At 42.8% G+C, this 18,781-nt stretch overlaps 1 protein-coding gene and 1 pseudogene across 1 annotated transcript in view; one reads left to right on the plus strand and one right to left on the minus strand.

The window, feature by feature from the left end:
- Positions 1 to 18,781, plus strand: part of LOC119042035 (S-adenosyl-L-methionine-dependent tRNA 4-demethylwyosine synthase TYW1) — a 179,111-nt gene that overhangs the window by 99,834 nt on the left and 60,496 nt on the right. The gene's annotated exons all lie outside the window — the stretch shown is intronic.
- LOC119042034 (40S ribosomal protein S11-like) lies at positions 14,665 to 15,128 on the minus strand (annotated as a pseudogene).

The raw sequence follows: 18,781 nt of genomic DNA on the forward strand, positions 1-18,781 counted from the left end.
AAGGCTAAAAACACCAACTGGAGAAACTTTCGGGAGTTGAGGTGCCAGAAGAGGCTCCCAGCCTCACAGGAGAATTTGTTGGAGAGACCCACAGGGTCCTAGAATGTACACAAGCCCACCCACCCAGGAACCAGCACCAGAAGGGTCCAACTTACTTGTAGGAAGCAGCAGAGGTGACCAAAGTCTGAGAGAGAGCTGAACAATCATCATTGTTCCCTCTCTGACCCCACTCCCATCATCACAATCCAGCCACTGGGTTGCCCTGCCCTGGCCAACACTTATGGCTCCGTCCGTCCCTCATAACAGGCGCAAACAGACCAAAACATTATAGCTCAAGCAGAAGAACAGCTCAAAGCCCCAGAGCCAATACTTCTAAGCAACAAAGAGGTAGGCAACCTATCAGATGCACAGTTTAAAACACTTGTGATCAGGATACTCACAGAACTGATTGATTTTAGTCACAAATTAGATGAAAAAATGAAGGCTACACTAAGTGAAATGAAGCAAAATGCACAGGGAACCAATAGTGATGGAAACAAAACTGGGACTAAAATCAATCAAGTGGAACAGAAGGAAGAAATGACCAAATAGAAAAGAATGAAGAAACAAGAATTCAAAAAAAATGAGAGGCTTAGGAACCTCTAGGACATCTTTAAATGTTCCAACATCCGAATTATAGGGGTACCAGAAGGGGAAGAGGAACAGCAACAAATGGAAAAGTTATTTGAACAAATAATAAAAGAGAACTTCCCCAATCTGGCAACAGAAATAGACTTCCGGGAAGTCCAGGAAGCTCAGAGAGTCCCAAAGAAGCTGGACCCAAGAAGGAACACACCAAGGCACATCATCATTACATTAGCCAAGATTAAAATGAAGGAGAGAATCCTAGAAGCAGCAAGAGATAAGGGGACAGCCACCTACAAAGGAGTTCCCATCAAACTGTCAGTGGATTTCTCAAAAGAGACCTTACAGGCAAGAAGGGGCTGGAAAGAAGTATTCCCAGTCATGAAATCCAAAGACCTACATCCAAGATTGATCTATCCAGCAAAGCTTTCATTTAGAATGCAAGGGCAGATAAAGTGCTTCTCAGATAAGGTCAAGTTAAAGGAGTTCAACGTCAGCAAGCCCTTATTGTATAAAATGTTAAAGGGACTTATCTAAGAAAAAGAAGAAAAAAATATGAACAGTGAAAGGACAGCAAACTCACAGTTATTAACAACCACACCTAAAACAAAAGCAAACTAAGAGGACAGCTAGATCAGGAGCAGAACCATAGAAATGAAGATCACATGGAGGATTAGCAACAGGGGAGTGGGAGGAGGAGAAGGGGGGAGAAGGTACAGAAAATAAGTAGCATAGACAGTAGATAGAAAATAGATGGGGGGGGCAAGAATAGTAGGGGAAATGTAGAAGCTAAAGAACTTGTGACACATGGACATGAACTAAAGGGGGAGGGGTTGTGCAGGGTAGAGGGGAATGAATGGGGGAAATGGGAAAACTGTAATGGCATAATCAATAAAATGTATTTAAGAAATCTTGTTCAGGAGTTTTTATAGAGCTTAATTTGTAGTCCCCTCTTTCCCTTCTCATAGGCGTGCCTAAAAATTTCAACCCTGTAAGCATTGGTCTTTCTGGTAACCAGCCCTACCACTAAGCTATTTAGGAGTCCTTTCCTAAGTCAACTCATTTGCATAAACTCAGGAATTCTTAAAGGGGCTCCCTATGAATTACAAAAGATTCTCCTATATCTCAGAATGTCCTAAAGGTTTTAGGAGCTTTCCAGGAACCCAGAACAAAACCCATATATATTTCTTATTATGCCACAGTACTTCTTCTTCTTATTCTTATTTCTTATGAGAGATTGAGAAAAGTAATGCAAATAATAACTCATGATCAATAATAATGTATACTCAATAATTATGTCTTTATTTTATTCTTGATGAATTTTCTAAGGGAAATTTACCTATATATACTTATATATGTCTATATGATATAATTTTGTACATCTGCAAAAATGCTAATTAATATTTTAATATTTCTTCTTGACTTTTAGCCTCAAACACTTTCTTTAAAAAAATAAATTACTTTTTCTTATTTGGATAAAGTAGTATCTCTTATAGGTCTTTTGGAAACTTAAATGAAACTTTGGTAAAGAGCAAGTAAGTCTCCACATCTGGAATTTGATTAGCTTTTCTTAGACTATTGTTAACTTAGTTAATATTATTGATTGTTGATCTTCAAATAAACTGTATGCCTTTTAAATAAATTTAGGGCAAAGTCCTGTTTTCTTTTGGATCGTGCAAAAGAGTTCTCCAGAGAGACAGAATCAACAGAATCTTCTGTTCGTTGGTGTGTGTAAAGAGAGATCGATAGAGAGACTTATTTAAGGAATTGGCTCATGTGATTGTGTAGGCTTTTCGAGTCTAGCAAAAAAAAAAAATGTGGTGAGGTAGACAAGCAGGTTGGAAAACGAGGGAAGAGTTACAGGTGAATCTGAAACTGTCTGCTGGCAGTACTTATTATTTGCTTAGGGAAGGTTAGCCTTTGTTCTATCAAGCTTTTTGACTGGATGAGGTTCACTGATGTTCTGGAGGGCGATCTGCTCACTCGTGAAGTCCACTGATTTCAATGTTAATCTCACCCAAAAGATACCTTCACAGAAACATCCAGAATAAAGTTTAACCAAGTATCTGGGCGCTGTGGCCCAGCCAACTAGATTTTTAAAATTAACCATCACCGATAGTAATAGCAGAAGCAAGCAAATGGCAGTAATTTTATCTTTATAGTCTATGAAGTGTATTTTGGTTTAGTGCTTATGAGGCAACATAATTAAGTGTTATGAGAATTTTTGACAAGTAAGAAAAAGGAAACGGAGACAGTTATGCAGCCTGAAAAGTTGGGGTTTGTGCTGCCTGTCACTACCAGAACCCATGAGTAGAGACAAGGATTGAATCTTCATTAGCACTTTATTAAAATGCTGGCAATCTGAGAAAATGGCAGTTTAGGTACCCTAAAAACATCTCTTCTCAAGCCAACTTTTTTATAAGAAGAAGAAAAGCGTAGGTAAGGGGTTTGGAAAAAGATTAATCAGATAAGAGTTGTGGTCCACCTGGCAATTTTTCTCGTATTTCTTTATGTACTGATCAGTAGTTCTTTATCTGCATCACTGGACATTCCCTCACTGGATCTCAATGGCTCAGATAGCATCTAATGGCTTACAGGACCCCTGGGGCATAAAGGTTGAATTGCTTGTTGATTGACCTCCTAGAGTCGTGTTAGGTCTTGCCTTCCAGATCCTGGAATAACAGCTTTCCACACGCATTAATCAATTAAGCCTTTCAACTTTAACTAAAGCTAACATCTTTAACTTTCAGTTTCCCTATCAGTTAGACAAATGGGGCCAAACAATCCAAGCAATTTAGACTAGAAAGCACGTAGTTTATATGTCACTTCGCTAACCAGAGAGTAAATTGCTTAAATTACCCTGGTGGAGGAGATACATAACAGAAGCCCAGTATCGCCATTAGTGCTAGCCAAACCCAAAGACAGATGAAGTCAGGGAATAAATAATGAAACACCCAAGTAGAACCAAAAAAACCTGAGACAGAGGCAAAGCTGACCCAAAAATGAGCCTGGTCCCTCTATGCACTCATTTTGGTATATCGACATATTTAAAAAGACAGCTGGAAAATTAATGAATATTCTGCTGAAACCCTCCCCTAGGATTCCTGCCTGCAGAAGAGAAATAAAAGCCCTCAATGCCAAGGATGCTACATGGGCTCTTTCAGCACCACACCCACGCCCTTTCTCCAGTGGGAACTTTCTCCTAAACTTCAGGGGTCCTCATGAGACTTGTATAACCAGGAGAGTAGTGGGCAGTGGTGGCAGCTCCTCCTGGGCTAACTCCCTCAGCCTGTCTCCAAGGGCCTCTTTTCTCTGACTTTCCCGGGAGTTAACAGCAGCCCTGCTCCGGCTCACTCCTGTCACTGTGACTTGTACATCTCAGTGGCCTGACAGCAGCCCTGTGTGGGTCGCTGCTTTCCTATACTTTTCTGGGGAGCCAGAGCAGCTCTGCTTAGGTTCTCTCCTGTTGGTCTTCTATCCTATGCCCTTTCTTTGTTTCTCTGTCACCTGCTTGAATAAATACACTCTCAAAAACAACTGGTCTCATGTTGTGAAATCTTTCCTGCATGAAGTCAGGAGCCCACACACTATGGGCCAGCGTGAGGCAGACCTTTACCAGGCCTGGTCCCTTTCTAGTCACATTTAGCAATAGGATGACGACTGAGGATGCATGCTTCCTGGACATCTGAGAATCTTCCTGAATGAATTGTGTCCCAGGCAGTTTGTGCAGAGAGGAAGCAGCCCTGAGGAATAGACATTTATTTTTCCATTCCGAGATGTCCTTGGCTGAAGGAAAGTCTGAGTTTTGATAGTAATTCTTCTGACCGGAGCATTTTTGCAAATGCACTTTAAGTGGAAATAAGTAGTGAATAAATCATTAGGCAGATTTATTCATGTTAGTAACAGTTAAGGGTGCTAGGTGAGCTCATTGTGCCCATGTTCTTTGTTATGTTGACCCTGAGAAGGAATGTGCCTATTAAGAAGGACTCCTGATGTGTAATGGGGCTTAAATTTATAAACACAGTCTGAGAGACATTGCTAAACAGAGGCCTCTGATATGCTCTTCGCAACTACGGGGAAAACTGCTGGCTTCCTGCACTGTGTTCCTGACCCTTTTAAATAAGCTCCTAGGCTCGTAAATCAACCAGTTGCATCTTTACCAACCAATCAGAGTAGCTCTGTTCCAACCAATCAAGACAGTGCTGTTTGGATCAATGAAAGTGTGGATTTGGAGTCATTTGCATAGAAACGGTCCAATTTGGGACCAGCAGTGGGCAGTGTTCTCTATAGGAGCCAGTTTCACCTCTGCCTCAAGGGAGCTCACTTTGTTGCTACCAAAGACTGTATTTCATCAGGCGAAGCTATAACACCACGTCTTGTGTTGTAACACCAGGGCCCCTTGGACTGCTGTTTCAGGTGTGAGCTTTCCCACAACCAAGCTGTTTCACAGTTGAGCTATATCCCATTGAACTGTTTCACAGTTGAGCTCTTTTCACAGAATAAGTTCTCCCCCTTCACCCCATTCCACATTGGGGCCTCCTGTTGATAATGAATTGGTGATGAAGACCTGTTGATAGTTGTCAGACTAACTTGTTAGAGGGACTTGCCCTCTGCAGAAAGGTGCATCTTATTAGAAACCTTGTGCTTACTTTAATTAGTAGGGACCTCAGATGCTTTGTCTTCAAGTTCCCATGGTGTAAGAAACACAGAGTTTTAAAAAACGCATTGTCTTCTAGGGGGGATGAAAGGTACAGGATTGCAGAGAGAAAGAATAGAGACTATGGACATGTGAATCCTGAACAGTAGTTAGAGTGCCTAAGGGGGATATTTCATAACTTCATTCAGTCTTTATCAGTGGTTTTAGTCTGGAGTTTTCTTTGTTTGTTTGTTTTTCATCTCACTTGAGGACATGCCATGCTTATTGACTTTAGGGAGGGAGAGATGGGCACCGTGACCAGAGCAAACCTGTAACTTAGGTATGGGCCCCGATGAAGAATCGAATCTGCAACCTTTCGGTTTACATGACTTTGCTTCAACCAACTGAGCCACACCAGCTAGGGCAAAAGTTTTCCTTATTGTGAACTGGAATTCCTCCTGCAGGCAATGAAATCTCTGTGTTCTATCATTCATCCCTAGGGGATAGGGTATAAATAAAACAGGCCACCCTTATTTCTGGATGGTCAGCCTCAGACTAAGGATGGTGAGGCTAATGTAAGTCAGTCTACCCCTTCTGAACCCACTGTGCCTTTGGGTGCAGCTCTGACCCGGATCCTACTTTTGACTCTAAAGATGCAGGAATGTTAACTCTAGATCGCGTTTCAGCGCTGGTGGAGAGTCTGTTCTCCTTCTTCCTCAAATCTGAACTCCTCAATAGCAGGACCGGCCTGGAGAAGTGGCTTAGCTCATGTGACATAGACTTACTCACTTACAGATGTCCTACAGGAAACTACCGTATTTTTCGGACTATAAGACACGTTTCCTCCAAAATTTGGGAGGAAAAGGGTAGTGTGTCTTACAGTCTGAATGTAGCTTGCCTGGCTCACTGTTGGGGGTGGTGGTGGAGTCGGGGCCACAGGTTATTAAGTATTTTACCATGTTTTTTGCTTCAAAATATGTTTTCTATTTTCCTCCTCTAAAACCTCGGTGCACCTTATGGTCTGGGGTGTCTTGTAGTCATAAAAATACAGTAGTTTCTTTTCTTCTACCTACACTCATGTTAGAGGCTCCCTATTAGATCCTCAGTGTTATCACCCTGTGTCCCCTTGTGACTTTAAAAAAAAAAGGAACCCTGGCTGGTGTGGCTGGAGTTGATTGGAGCATCATCCCGTAAATTGAAAGATTGCAAGATCAACTCTCCGTCAGGGCACATGCCTGGGTTGTAAGTTTAGTGCCCGGTCCGGGTGCGTGTGAGAGTTAACTGATCAATGTTTCTCTCTCATGTCGATGTTCGTCCTCCTCCTTCTCCCCCTCCCTTCCCCTCTCTCAAAAATCAATAAGCTTGTCCTTGGGTGATGATTTTAGAAAAATATTTCTGGTTTTCTTGGTTGAAACCTGGGATATGTTTTCCTATAGGAAAAATATTTGAGTTTTATTACACGATAATGAAATAGATCTGTTATAATTCACGTATATAGCAAATTTCATTTTGTGGTTTGAATGATTAACTTAATCTCCATTTTAATAATATTGTAGCTGTGGGAATATGAATTTTATGTTTAAACAAAGGCTTAGAACAGGCTTTCTATAAATTGAAAATTACAGGTAATTTTCAAAAGTTTGAAGCTTCCTTCTTGGTTGTATTCTCAGCATCTTCACTTCAGCCTCTCCTTAGAGGTCCACTCTTAACTCACTAATACTTTCTCTTACTTTGGCTTAGAGACCTTTGTTTTAGAGGGTGATTTCCCACCCCCACGATGAACCCTGCTGTCTCCCCTGGGTCTGGTCCAGTCATTGTATGAATTTATCTTCGTGTAGGACGATACTTGTTAGGGGCATTGTCTCCGAGTATCCAGCTTTAGCCGAGTGGCCAGCCTTGAACAGACTTTGAAGATATTTTGGTGTTTTAAATGCTTCTATTCTCAATTCTGAGGGCAATCAGTCTTTTCAGTTATTTAATTGAATCATTAAACCGTTTTTCTTTCTTGACCTTTATTAGCTTCCCCTTTATCACATGAAAATTAACTTTCTATTGATTACAAGTGGGTCAGAATTTTGCTGCAACTCAGCATCTTTTTATAGTGTTGCCTGCCCCCTCTGCGTGCCACCACAGCAGGGAGAAATAGCTCCCAGAGAAGGGGGCGAGGTCTCGTGGGCTCCCTTTCCCAACAGTTCAGCAGACATTAAGTGAGTAAACCCTTATTAGAATGACCTCAGTGCTGAAGGTGAAAGATGAAAAGACACCATTGATTGCTACATGTTTTTATCTATAGTTTAAGCTAGAAGTGAAGTAAGGCATAATAAAATACAGGGTCTGCAGCAGATGGTTTTCACAAATGAGGTATGTAAAGTGCCCATCCAAAAGAAATGTCCTACTGACTGGTGAGGCTCAGTGGGTTGAGCATTGGCCTGCGAACTGAAAGGTCACTGGTTTGAATCCTGGTCAGGGCACACGCCTGGGTTGCAGGCTGGGTCCCTAGTTGGGGGCGTGTGAGGGGCAAGTGATCTGTGTCTCTTCACATCAGTGTTTCTCTCCATCTCTTTCTCCCTTCATTCCCCTCTGAAAAAATAAGTGAAATACTAAAAACAAACAAACAAAAGAAATATAGAGGTAGGGAGGGGAACCTCACCTTGCTGTTTTTTGGAGTTTGTTTATGAAAAATCTTACAGTGGCAGTGGCTTTATCAAAGATATGCAGGTTGGACAAAAGGAGGTTTATAGTTGTTTATATGGAAAATAAGACAATAATTAATAAATAATAACAAGAATGAAACTCTTCTTGCTTTTTGTGTCAAATTTATACAATCTTCTCTGAAACCAAGATCTGTAAGTTTAGCAGTATTTTCTTCTATGTATGTTATTGTTTCAGGTCTTATATTTAGGTCTTTGATCCATTTTCAGTTAATTTTTATGTATGATGTCAAATAGCAGTCTAGTTTCAGTCTTTTGAATGTGGCTTTCCAATTTTTCCAACACCATTTATTGAAGAGGCTTTCTTTTTTCCATTGTATGTTTTGGGCACCTTTCACAAAAATTAGTTGCCCATAAATATGTGAGTTAATTTCTGGGCTCTCAGTTTTGTTGCACTGGTCTCTGTTTCTTTGCCAACATAATAGTGTTTTTTTTTTAAATACATTTTATTGATTATGCCATTACAGTTCTATTTCCCCCCTTCATTCCCCTCCACCCTGCACACCCCTCCCCCACCATTTCCCCCCTTTAGTTTATGACCACGTGTCTCAAGTTCTTTAGATTCTGTATTTCCCCTACTATTCTTGCCCTCCCTTCTATCTATTTTCTACCTACCATCTATGCTACTTATTCTCTGTACCTTCTCCCCCCCCTTCTCCTCCTCCCACTCCCCTGTTGCTAACCCTCCTTGAGATCTTCATTTCTATGGTTCTGCTCCTGATCTAGCTGCCCTCTTAGTTTGCTTTTGTTTTAGGTGTGGTCGTTAATAACTGTGAGTTTGCTGTCCTTTCACTGTTCGTCTTTTTTATTTTCTTTTTCTTAGATAAGTCCCTTTAACATTTCATATAATAAGGGCTTGGTGATGATGAACTCCTTGAATTTGACCTTATCTGAGAAGCACTTTATCTGCCCTTGCATTCTAAATGAAAGCTTTGCTGGATAGATCAATCTTGGATGTAGGTCTTTGGATTTCATGACTTGGAATACCTCTTTCCAGCCCCTTCTTGCCTATAAGGTCTCTTTTGAGAAATCCACTGACAGTCTGATGGGAACTCCTTTGTAGGTGACTGTCCCCTTATCTCTTGCTGCTTCTAGGATTCTCTCCTTCATTTTAATCTTGGCTAATGTAATTATGATGTGCCTTGGTGTGTTCCTTCTTGGGTCCAGCTTCTTTGGGACTCTCTGAGCTTCCTGGATTTCCTGGAAGTCTAATTCCTTTGCCAGATTGAGGAAGTTCTCCTTTATTATTTGTTCAAATAAGTTTTCCACTGGTGGCTCTTCCTCTTCCCCTTCTGGTACCCCTATAATTCGGATGTTGGAACGTTTAAAGATGTCCTGAAGGTTCCTAAGCCTCTCCTCATTTTTTTGAATTCTTATTTCTTCACCCTTTTCTGTTCGGTCATTTTTTTCTTCCTTCTGGTCCACTCCTTTGATTTGAGTCCCAGTTTCCTTTCGGTTACTATTGGCTTCCTGTGCATTTCCCTTCATTTCAATTAATTTAGCCTTCATATGGTCCTCTAATTTGTGACTAAAACCAGTTCTGTGAGCATCCTGATCACCAATGTTTTGAACTGTGCATCTGATAGATTGGCTATTTCTTGGTTGCTTAGAGTTATTGGCTCTGGAGCTTTGAGTTGTTCTTGAGCCATGTTTTGATCTGTTTGTGCCTGTTATGAATGAGGAGCGGAGCCTTAGGTGTTCACCCGGGGCCACCCAGGTCGCTGGTTTGTGATGCTGTATGTGGGGGCGGGGTCAGAGAGGGACAATGGTGGTTCCCTCTGCCGCTTCCTGCTGCTGGGTCCTGCACGGGGGCCTGTGCAGTCCGTCTCACTGCTAGCTCCTTCACCAGTTTATCTGTGTGTGAATGTGTGACCGCAGTCAGCCCTCGGTGGGTCCACCGCCTTGCACCATCAGTGGGTCTGCCTGCTACTCCACACCTGGGATCCGCCCTCGGCTGCCTGTGCGCCAGGGTTGTGCACCTGGGTCTGTCCAGTGGATCTTTCCTGCCCGGCCAGGCTCTGCTGCTGGCTCTGCCCCTCTTACCTGTTTGGTTGAAGGGTTCATTGTTGTCAGACTTTCGTATAGTTCAATTTTCTGTGGTTTGGCTGCGTTTTTGTTGTTAAAACTTTGTTGTTTTTAAACTTGGTTGTGTGAGAAGGTACAGTGTTTCCACCATGCCTCCATCTTGGCAGAAGTAACCAACGTAAATACTGTTTTGATGATTGTGAGTTTGTAGTGTAATTTGAAGTCAGGGAGTCTGATGGCACCCCTCAGGATTGGTTTGGCTACTGTGTGTTTTGTGGTTCCATACAAATTTGATGATTTTGTTTGTCATATATCTTTGAAAAATACCATTGGGATTTTGATGAGGATTGCTTAAATCTGTAAATTGTAGGTAATAAGGCAATTTAAGCAATGTTAGTTCTTTCCAGTTCTTGACACAAAGTATCTTCCCATTTCTTTGTGTCTTCTGTGATTTTTTCAATGTGTTATAGTTTTTCAGTATATAGATCCTTTACTTCCTTTGTTTGGTTTATTCCTAGGCATTTTATCCTTTTGTTAAAGTGTAAATGAGATTTCTTTTCTTTTCTTTTTTTTTTTTTGTTACAAATGTAAGTGGGCCTCTTTGTATCTTTGGGACTCTGTGCTTCCTGGACTTACATGTCTATTCCCCTCACCAAATTAGGGAAGTTTTATTACATTATTTCTTCAAATAGATTTATAATGTCTTACTGTTTCTCTTCTCCTCTGGCACCCCAATGATGCAAATGTTAGACCTCTTGAAGTTGTCCCAGAGGCTGCTTATACTATTCCATTTTGGGGAATTCATTTTTCTTCTTACTGTTCTGATTGGTTGTTTTTTCCTTCCTTTTGTTCCAAATTATTGATTTAATTCTTGGCTTCATCCACTCTAATGTTGTTTCCCTATAAATTGTTCTTTACTTTAATTAGTGTATTGTTCATTTCTGACTGGATCTTTTTTATGCTATTGAGGTACTCACTAAGTTCCTTGTACATCCTTATAACCAGTGTTTTGAACTCTGCATCTGATAGTTGCTCATCTCCATTTTGTTTAGTTCTTTTTCTGGAATTTTAATCTGTTCTTTCATTTGGGTCATGTTTCTTTGTGTCCTCATTTTGGCAGCCTCCCTGTGTTTGTTTCTATGTACCAGGTAGAGCTGCTTGGACTCTGTGTCTTGGGAGCGTGGCCTAATGTAGCAGGTGTCCTGTAGGGTCCAATTGCACAGCCTCCCCATAACTCAAACTGGGTACTTGAGGTACACCCTTCTTGTAGACTGAGGACACCCTCCCCTTGTAGTTGAGCCTTGATTGCTGTTGGCAGATCAGTGGGAGGGATTTGAGGATTGGCTGTGACCACTGACCACCAACCTCCACCCTCCATGGACGATCATCTGTGCGGGGGCAGGATGGTGGTGCTCCAACGTGGTGTGTAGCTGTCCACTGGGTGGGCAGGCTTCTGGGGTTTCCTGGGTGGTGTAGGCCAAGGTCAGCCCTCACCTGTATTTTGCCCAGGACTGCCCTGCCTGACCTGTACAGCAATCTGAGACAGCTGCTACTTGTGCTGGTTTTGGAGATTGCCAGGTAAAGCCAAACTGTTAATCTAGGCTGGCTGCTGCTAGTGCTGAGCCTGGGGTACACTGACAAGCCTGCTACTTATTTGAAAGGATTTAGGAATTTGTGCAGCAGGAGCCAGGACAAGCCATTGATATGGAAAAGCAGTTTGAGTGGGCTGGTCAATTGGGTGGACTGAGTTTCTGGGGATCTCTGAGGTGGGTCAAACAGTGTTAGCCAGGTTGGTGGAGTCTCATATATGGCACCAGCTGGCAGCGGGTGGGCTCGGAGAAGGAACAATGGCCTTTGCTCACCCTGATGCCAGACACTATAACTTTTCTCAGTGTGTCACTGGTACCCTTTGAGCTGCTGCCCTGGTGCTAGAGTTCAGAGGGAGTGAGTCTGAATAGGTGCGTCTGTGTGTGGGTTCTTTAAGAGGAACCGCTTGGGGTCAGCAATCTCTTCCACTGACTCAATCCCCACTGTAGCCAGCAGTTGAGGCGACTTATCTTCATGACACTGGAACCCTGGGCGGGAGGCCTGGTGTGGGTCTGGGACTCCTCGCTCCTGCATTTCATCTGTCCCTCCCAGATTTTTATCCACCACACACAGACAGATGTGGGACCAGCCTGTTCAGCATCTGTGCCCCTCCTACAGTCTGGATGGTTGTGATTTCTCTAATTGTGTAGTTTTCAGACATCCATTCAAATCGATTTCTGGTGGTTCTGAGTGATGGTCATTGTATATTTTACTTGTAATTTTGATGTGGTTGTGTTAAGAGGCAAGTGGTGTTTGCCTATGTCACTATATTGACTGGAAGTCAATTTTTTTTTTTACTACAACTCTCTCTTGTCTTCCACCTGAGCCATTGCTAGATTTCTGTCTTCTATGTCATTGTCTCTCTTTCATCTGGTCTGCTGTATTTCCTAAGCTTGCAAGTTCATGCTTCATCTCATTTATTGAGTTCTTTACCTCCAGAATTTCTGTTTGGTTTTTTTTTGTAGTTTTAATCTTTTTGGTGAAGTCCTCCTTTTGTTCGTTGATTTTATTTCTGAGCTCATTGAATCTCAATGAGTTTTTTCAGAACCGCAATCTTGAATTCTCTGTCATCAATCGTAGTCCTTTGTGTTTTAAATTTGCTTTCTGGAGATATATTTTTTTCTGAAGTCCTTTGTTCCCTTTGTTACTACTTGTGCTTGAGGGATTATTTCTCTGCCTGGGCATCTGAGGGGATGAAAACTTGTTTAAGACTATTTGACACCTTAGTGTTGAGCAGGTTGACAATGTAGAAGACTTTTTTTTTTGCTTTTCAGTAGGTGATGCTGAAGCACAAATTTTCATTTCCGTTTACCTGCACTGTTGGGAATTCGGGGATCTTAGTGGGGTGGTGTCGCCTCAGTTGTGGAAAATGTACCGTATTTCCACTGAGGACCTGGTCACCTCTGTCTTCAGGCACCACTTATGTGGATCGGAAGTGGTGGGCTACGGGTTTCTTGTATGTTCCTGCTGTCGCCGTCCTGTAGCCAGAAGCTGCCAGGAGAGCTGCTGTGTCTGGGTTGACCCTGCTGCCCCCGCCAGGTTTTGCCATGATGGGTTGTGGAGGTGTCGGCAGGGGGCTGTGGGTTCACACTTTGCAGCTCTGTCCTCTCCAGTGGGTTTAGCATCAGTGAATAAAGACCACTTGACTAGGATGAATTTTTTTTTTCAGTTCTTTTGCAACTTGCCAATTGAGGGTTTTACTGCCAATAGGCCACAGGGGGATAGAGTGGGTAGGTTCCCAGGTCTGTGGAGTTCTTTGTTCAGTGCTAGTGGGCTGTGGAATGCTGTGACCCTTTGTACTGCTGCTCTGCCCGTGACCCTGGGCCCATCCTCAATGTGGGCAAGTCTCCCAGGCCCAGCTGCTGTCTCTAACCCTCTGGTTTGCCTAGTGGGGGTTGCTCCTCAGTCCTTCACTGGTATAGTATCTTTGGGGCTGTGGAGAGTAAGTACTCAGCTGCAGGTGACAGCAGTCTGTCCCCTCCCTTCGCTGTTTGCTCAGACACACCCAGTTACACTGTTTCAGTGTGTTTCAGATGTGCCTGTGCTCTGAGCCAAGAATCCTTTGTTGCATTATAGCTATCAAACTTGTTGCAATTTCAAAGGGGAGAGACCTTTATTCACTTGAGTTAAGATCTTAGATTTCTCACGCTGCCACGCCACTGACTTCACTCCCTACAAGTTTTTTTTTTTTTAAGTCCTGGTTTTAGTTTGTTTTTAAGTTGTCAAAATGTGAAGGTGTGGTATTTTTAGTTGTAGCTTGCAGAAAATACAGAATTTTATTTGTTTGCTTTTACATTTCTTCGCTGGCTGCTCTTTGGCAGTGTTTTTTGCTGGCCCCTCTTCTTTTCCATAGAAATATGACTGTCCTAAGGTGCTACACTGCTGCCTTGATAAACTTATTTGGCCCAGGGGTGGAAACACTATTCATTTGCCAAAATATTTATTGCCACCCAGTCAGTTTTTCCAGAGTCCAAACTTGAGTGTTGGGCACATTCAGATATATCACAGACATAGCAAACTTCATGTGTCTGAAGTTGAACACATGATATTTACCACCAGCCCTGTTATCTGTTACCCCCAAGACCCACTAAATTGTAATTATGAAAATTAAATCAGTTTCTCAGTCAGAAACTGGTCACATTTCAAGTGCTAAGTGTAGCTAGTGGCTACTGTGTTATATGGGTGGTAGGTGAAATGATGAACAGGGTGAAAAAGGTACAAAGTCCCAATGATAAAATAAATAAGTCATGGGGATATAATATAAAGCATGGTTACTGTAGTCAACAATACCATATTATATATTTGAAAAGTGTTAAGATAGGAGGTTTTTTTTTTTTTTTAGAGGTGCAGCATCTTTAATACAGGTTGCCTTCACCCAGAGGTGAGAGAGCAGGAGGCAGGATTTGGCCCCCATTCCCATCCTTATGCCCCAAAGGGTAAAAACGAACCCCATCTTTCTCATTAATCCTGCTCAGGTCGCAGGGACAATACCTCCCTCTAGTAAGGTCTCAGATCCAAGGAGCCTGGCTCATGACTGAGAAAATAACTATTTTCTTTGGGGGAGTGGGCAGGTGTCTCGTCTCAGAACTTCTGCAGCTGCCTCTTGGTGCCACCAGCCTTGGTGACCGTGAGCACGTCGAAGTGCATGGTCTTGCTCAAGGGCCGGCATTCACCCACTGTGACAGTGTCACTGATCTGGACATTTCCAAAGTGGGGGCAGGTGCACTGACATGTTCTTGTGGTGCTTCTTGAAGCCGTTTGACTTCGGATGTAGTGGAGGTAGTCTCGGCGGATGACAGTGGTCCATTCATCTTGGTCACCACACCAGAATAGATGCACCCTCAGATGCAGACATTACCAGTGAAGGGCGTTTCTTGTCTGTGTAAGTGACCTCGATGGCCTCGCTGGGCGTCTGGAAACCCAGGCTGGTGTTCTCGTGGTATCGCGGCGGCTTCTTGGCCAGTTTCTCCAAGCAGGACCCTCGTCTGACTTTGAAAGGTGGTGGGCTGCTTCTGGTAGGGGCGCACAGTCTGCACATCCACCATCTTCATGGCCGCCTGCAAAAAAGAAGCAAGAAAGGAGGTCTTAAAAGTTCTCATGACAAGAAAAGAAATTGGAACCATGTAATGGTGGATGTTAATCAAGACTTATGTGGAGAACATTTCACAATATATGCAAATGCCTAATCATGTTGCTCTCCTGAAACTGATGTAATGTTATATGTCAATTGTATCTTAAAGTGCTTTTTACAGATTTTGTTTAAAATCTCTTTTAAGAGAGAGGGGAAGGGTAGGAGAAAGAGAGGGAGAGAAACACCGATGTGAGAAATATTGATCAGTTGCCTCTTGGCATGCGCCCCAACGGGAGGCTGGGCCCACAACCCAGGCCCGTGCCCTGAATGGGAATCAAACCAGTGACCTTTTTGCTTTGTGGCACAGTGCCCAACCGTGTCACACGGGTCAGGGCAGTTTAAAAAATTTGAATGTCTTTGCTATAGAATTTGCTGATTTATGGTGTTAATTTTTATTCTCTGTCGTATGTAAAAATATTGACTTCAGAAAGGCAGAGGTTTTTTTATTTTTATTTTTATTTTTATTTACTGATAGAAAACTTGCCTAGAACAGTGCTTGGCACAACGTAGGTGATCAATAAATGGTAAATTGGATGGAATTACCATTGTATTTAAAATAATTGGGCAGCCCAAGTCAAGCTGGCCTGGGGGTACAGAGGCCAGCCTCCTTGCTTCACGGAGCACCAACTCCATGGCACGACTCATGCCCCAGTGCTGGGTGGGGGGGGGATCAGCCTGATCCTGGTCTCCAGCTGAGACACATCCTTGCTTAGTGTGCCCCACCGCTGTCTCCTTTCCTCACTAGTTTTCCCTGAGAGCACTTCCCCAACACGTCACATGGACAGGGCTGTTTCTAGGGACCCCAGCCTGGGACAAGCTTCCATCAGGGGCAGCGGAGAAGTGGCCCAGGCCTGGTGTTCCCCACACAACGTGTCTCGAGAACCTCCCTGCCCCAGCCAGCAGCCAAGGAAGCCGGAGGTCAGCAGTACTGCAGCCAGAAAGTTGGTGGGGTGCCCTGGCTGGTGTGGCTCACCGCATTGCGTGTTGAACTGCAAACCCAAAGGTTGCCAGTTCGATTCCCAGTCAGGGCACATGCCTGGGTTGTGGGCTGGGTCCCCCATTGGGGGGTGTGTGAGAGGCAGTTGATCATTGTGTCCCTCACACATTGATGTTTCTCTCCCTCTTTCTTCCTTCCCTTCTCTCCCTTCCCCAAAATAAATAATAATAATCAAATAAAATAATTGAATTTCTGTTTCACAAAATAAATTATTATTATAATAAAAATAATTTGCATCTAACATTGTTTCAGTGCCTAGCCCCACTGTAGGGATTTCACGTATTTCATGTGGCTTATGTCACTGAATTCTTATAATAGCTACACTCACATGTGTGTAACCCCATCTCATAGACCAGGGAATGGGTGTGGGGAAGGCTGAGTGGCCTGACCAAGGGCACAGACCAGCTCAGTGGTAGAGCCGGATTTTGGACCCCGTACAGCTGACCACCAGTGATTAGAGCCCAGCAAGCTATTCTGCTTTCTGATTTTTTTGGTTAGCTTTGCATTTCGAGTTAAATCTGTCCTACTCATCTGCTCATGGGGGGTTAATGGTTTTTTTTTTACAAAAAAAATAAATGTTATGCTTAATTCTTAGCTGTCTCAGCAAATACGGTGACATAAGGATCAAGTTTTATTTAAAACCTTTTTCATTTAGGAGCTTAGATTTCAGTAACTTAAAAAAAATGACTCATCCCCAAATACTGAATTGAAATGCATTCTTAGAATTGCAGTTTGATAGTCATAAAAGAAGAGCCACCTGCTCCTGTGGACTGTTCTCATTGGAGCCAGTGTTGTGTTGGTTTACTCTCTTGGGTGTTTACTTGCACTTGCAGTTTCTGAGTAGAGTGTGTGTGTGAAATAAAATTACTTTCTGGAAACTAAGGCACAAGTGAGCAACGAAAACTCATTATATTTTCTCCAGGTTTGCTGTTGTTGAGGGGATAGTGGTGCCTAGGATTTAATTGTTTCAAGAAGCCAGGATAAAGGTGATGATAATAACAAATCCTTAACAACTGTTTCTTGTGTGCTGGGCACTCTACTTAAACCTTGAGGTCCATTATCTCATGTACTCCTAAAAGAGATTTCTTGAGGTAGGTACTCTTTACAGTTCAAAACAAACAAACAAACAAACAAACAAACAAACAAACAAAAAAACAGTAAGTGCCTGAGAGGAAGTATGAACATGCCTGCCCAGCCCTGTCTCCGTGAAGAATCTGTATGCTACAGAGAATATATAGTCTTCTAAAAGAACCTACAGATAATGGATAGATGTAGCTGAAATAAGAGATATTGTTACATTTTTATTTGCCTGTTACACTCTTTCCAAGTCTTTTACATTATGTGTTAGATTGAGGGACTTTCAGGAATGCCTTCTACATTAAGTCAAGAGCAGTGCTTGTCAATCTGCGCTGTACTTTGGAATCACTTGGAAACTAACGAAGAAAATGGGGACAGACTCATAGGTGGAGAGCAGGATGACAGCTAGTGAGGAGAGACTCATAGGTGGAGAGCAGGATGACAGCTAGTGAGGAGAGACTCATAGGTGGAGAGCAGGATGACAGCTAGTGAGGAGAGTATGGGCTGGAGGGACTGAGCAAAAAGGAAAAAGGACTTGTGGGCATGGACAACAGTGTGGGGATTGCGGGGGGCGGGGATATAGTGTAATAAATGGTAATGGAAAAAATGTGGCATGATTAAATTAAAAAAGAAAGAAAATACGATTGCCTGAGTCCCTCCTGGACATTAGGATTTTTTAAAGTTCTTTTGTAACTTCAGTGTCTAGCTAGAGTTGAAATCCAAACTTTCTTGCATGTTGGAATCTCCAGGGAGCTTAAAAAACTGATGACTATGCTTCTACTCAGAAATTGTGATTTAATCCTTCTGCTCTGCAGCCTGGAGTCTGGAAGGTTTAAGATTCCCAGGTGATTCCAGTGTGCAGATGGTTCTGTGGACCTGTAGTTTGTGCAGTGGTTTTCAACCTTGGCTGCATGTTAGAATCACCTGAGGAAAATTTACAGCTCTCATACCCCAGGTTTCACCCACTCCAATTAAACAGAATCTTTGGCCGTGTGCCTTGGAGGCAAGAGTTTTGGACACTCTCAAGGTGATTCCAGTATGAAGCCAAAGGTGAGAGCTGTAGGTTTCTTCTTTTTCTCTCTTCTTTACTTTTGGATCAAGTACGTTTAGTTTCTCAATTCAGAACACTACTTTACAAATGAAGGGGAAAGTGAATGGTCTAGATAAGGCTTTTTATTATATACATATGAGGGGATTTCCCCTGCTATGGGAATTATCTTCTGGAGGCAGCCCTCTCATAGTACAGGCTTCCCCAATAGGTGAGTGTTCTAGGAACCCATCTGTACCAGTGTACCAGCTGGCGTTGTTGTGAGAGGCTGTGTTCGGCTACAGTGAATTTTTTTTTGAAGACTCGTTTAATGCATTTGCCCATTTTATGATGGGTGATTTTCGAGCACACCTGCCCACACCTCACTGAGTGTTCACAGTTTTTGACCAAAAATGGCATGAGCTCTATATTCCACCCTTGCTGTTTATCCAATATTGCCCCAATT

Source organism: Artibeus jamaicensis, unplaced genomic scaffold (genome assembly GCF_021234435.1).
Source record: "Artibeus jamaicensis isolate MK-2021 breed Jamaican fruit bat unplaced genomic scaffold, CSHL_Jam_final contig_3182, whole genome shotgun sequence".
Taxonomy (NCBI): domain Eukaryota; kingdom Metazoa; phylum Chordata; class Mammalia; order Chiroptera; family Phyllostomidae; genus Artibeus; species Artibeus jamaicensis.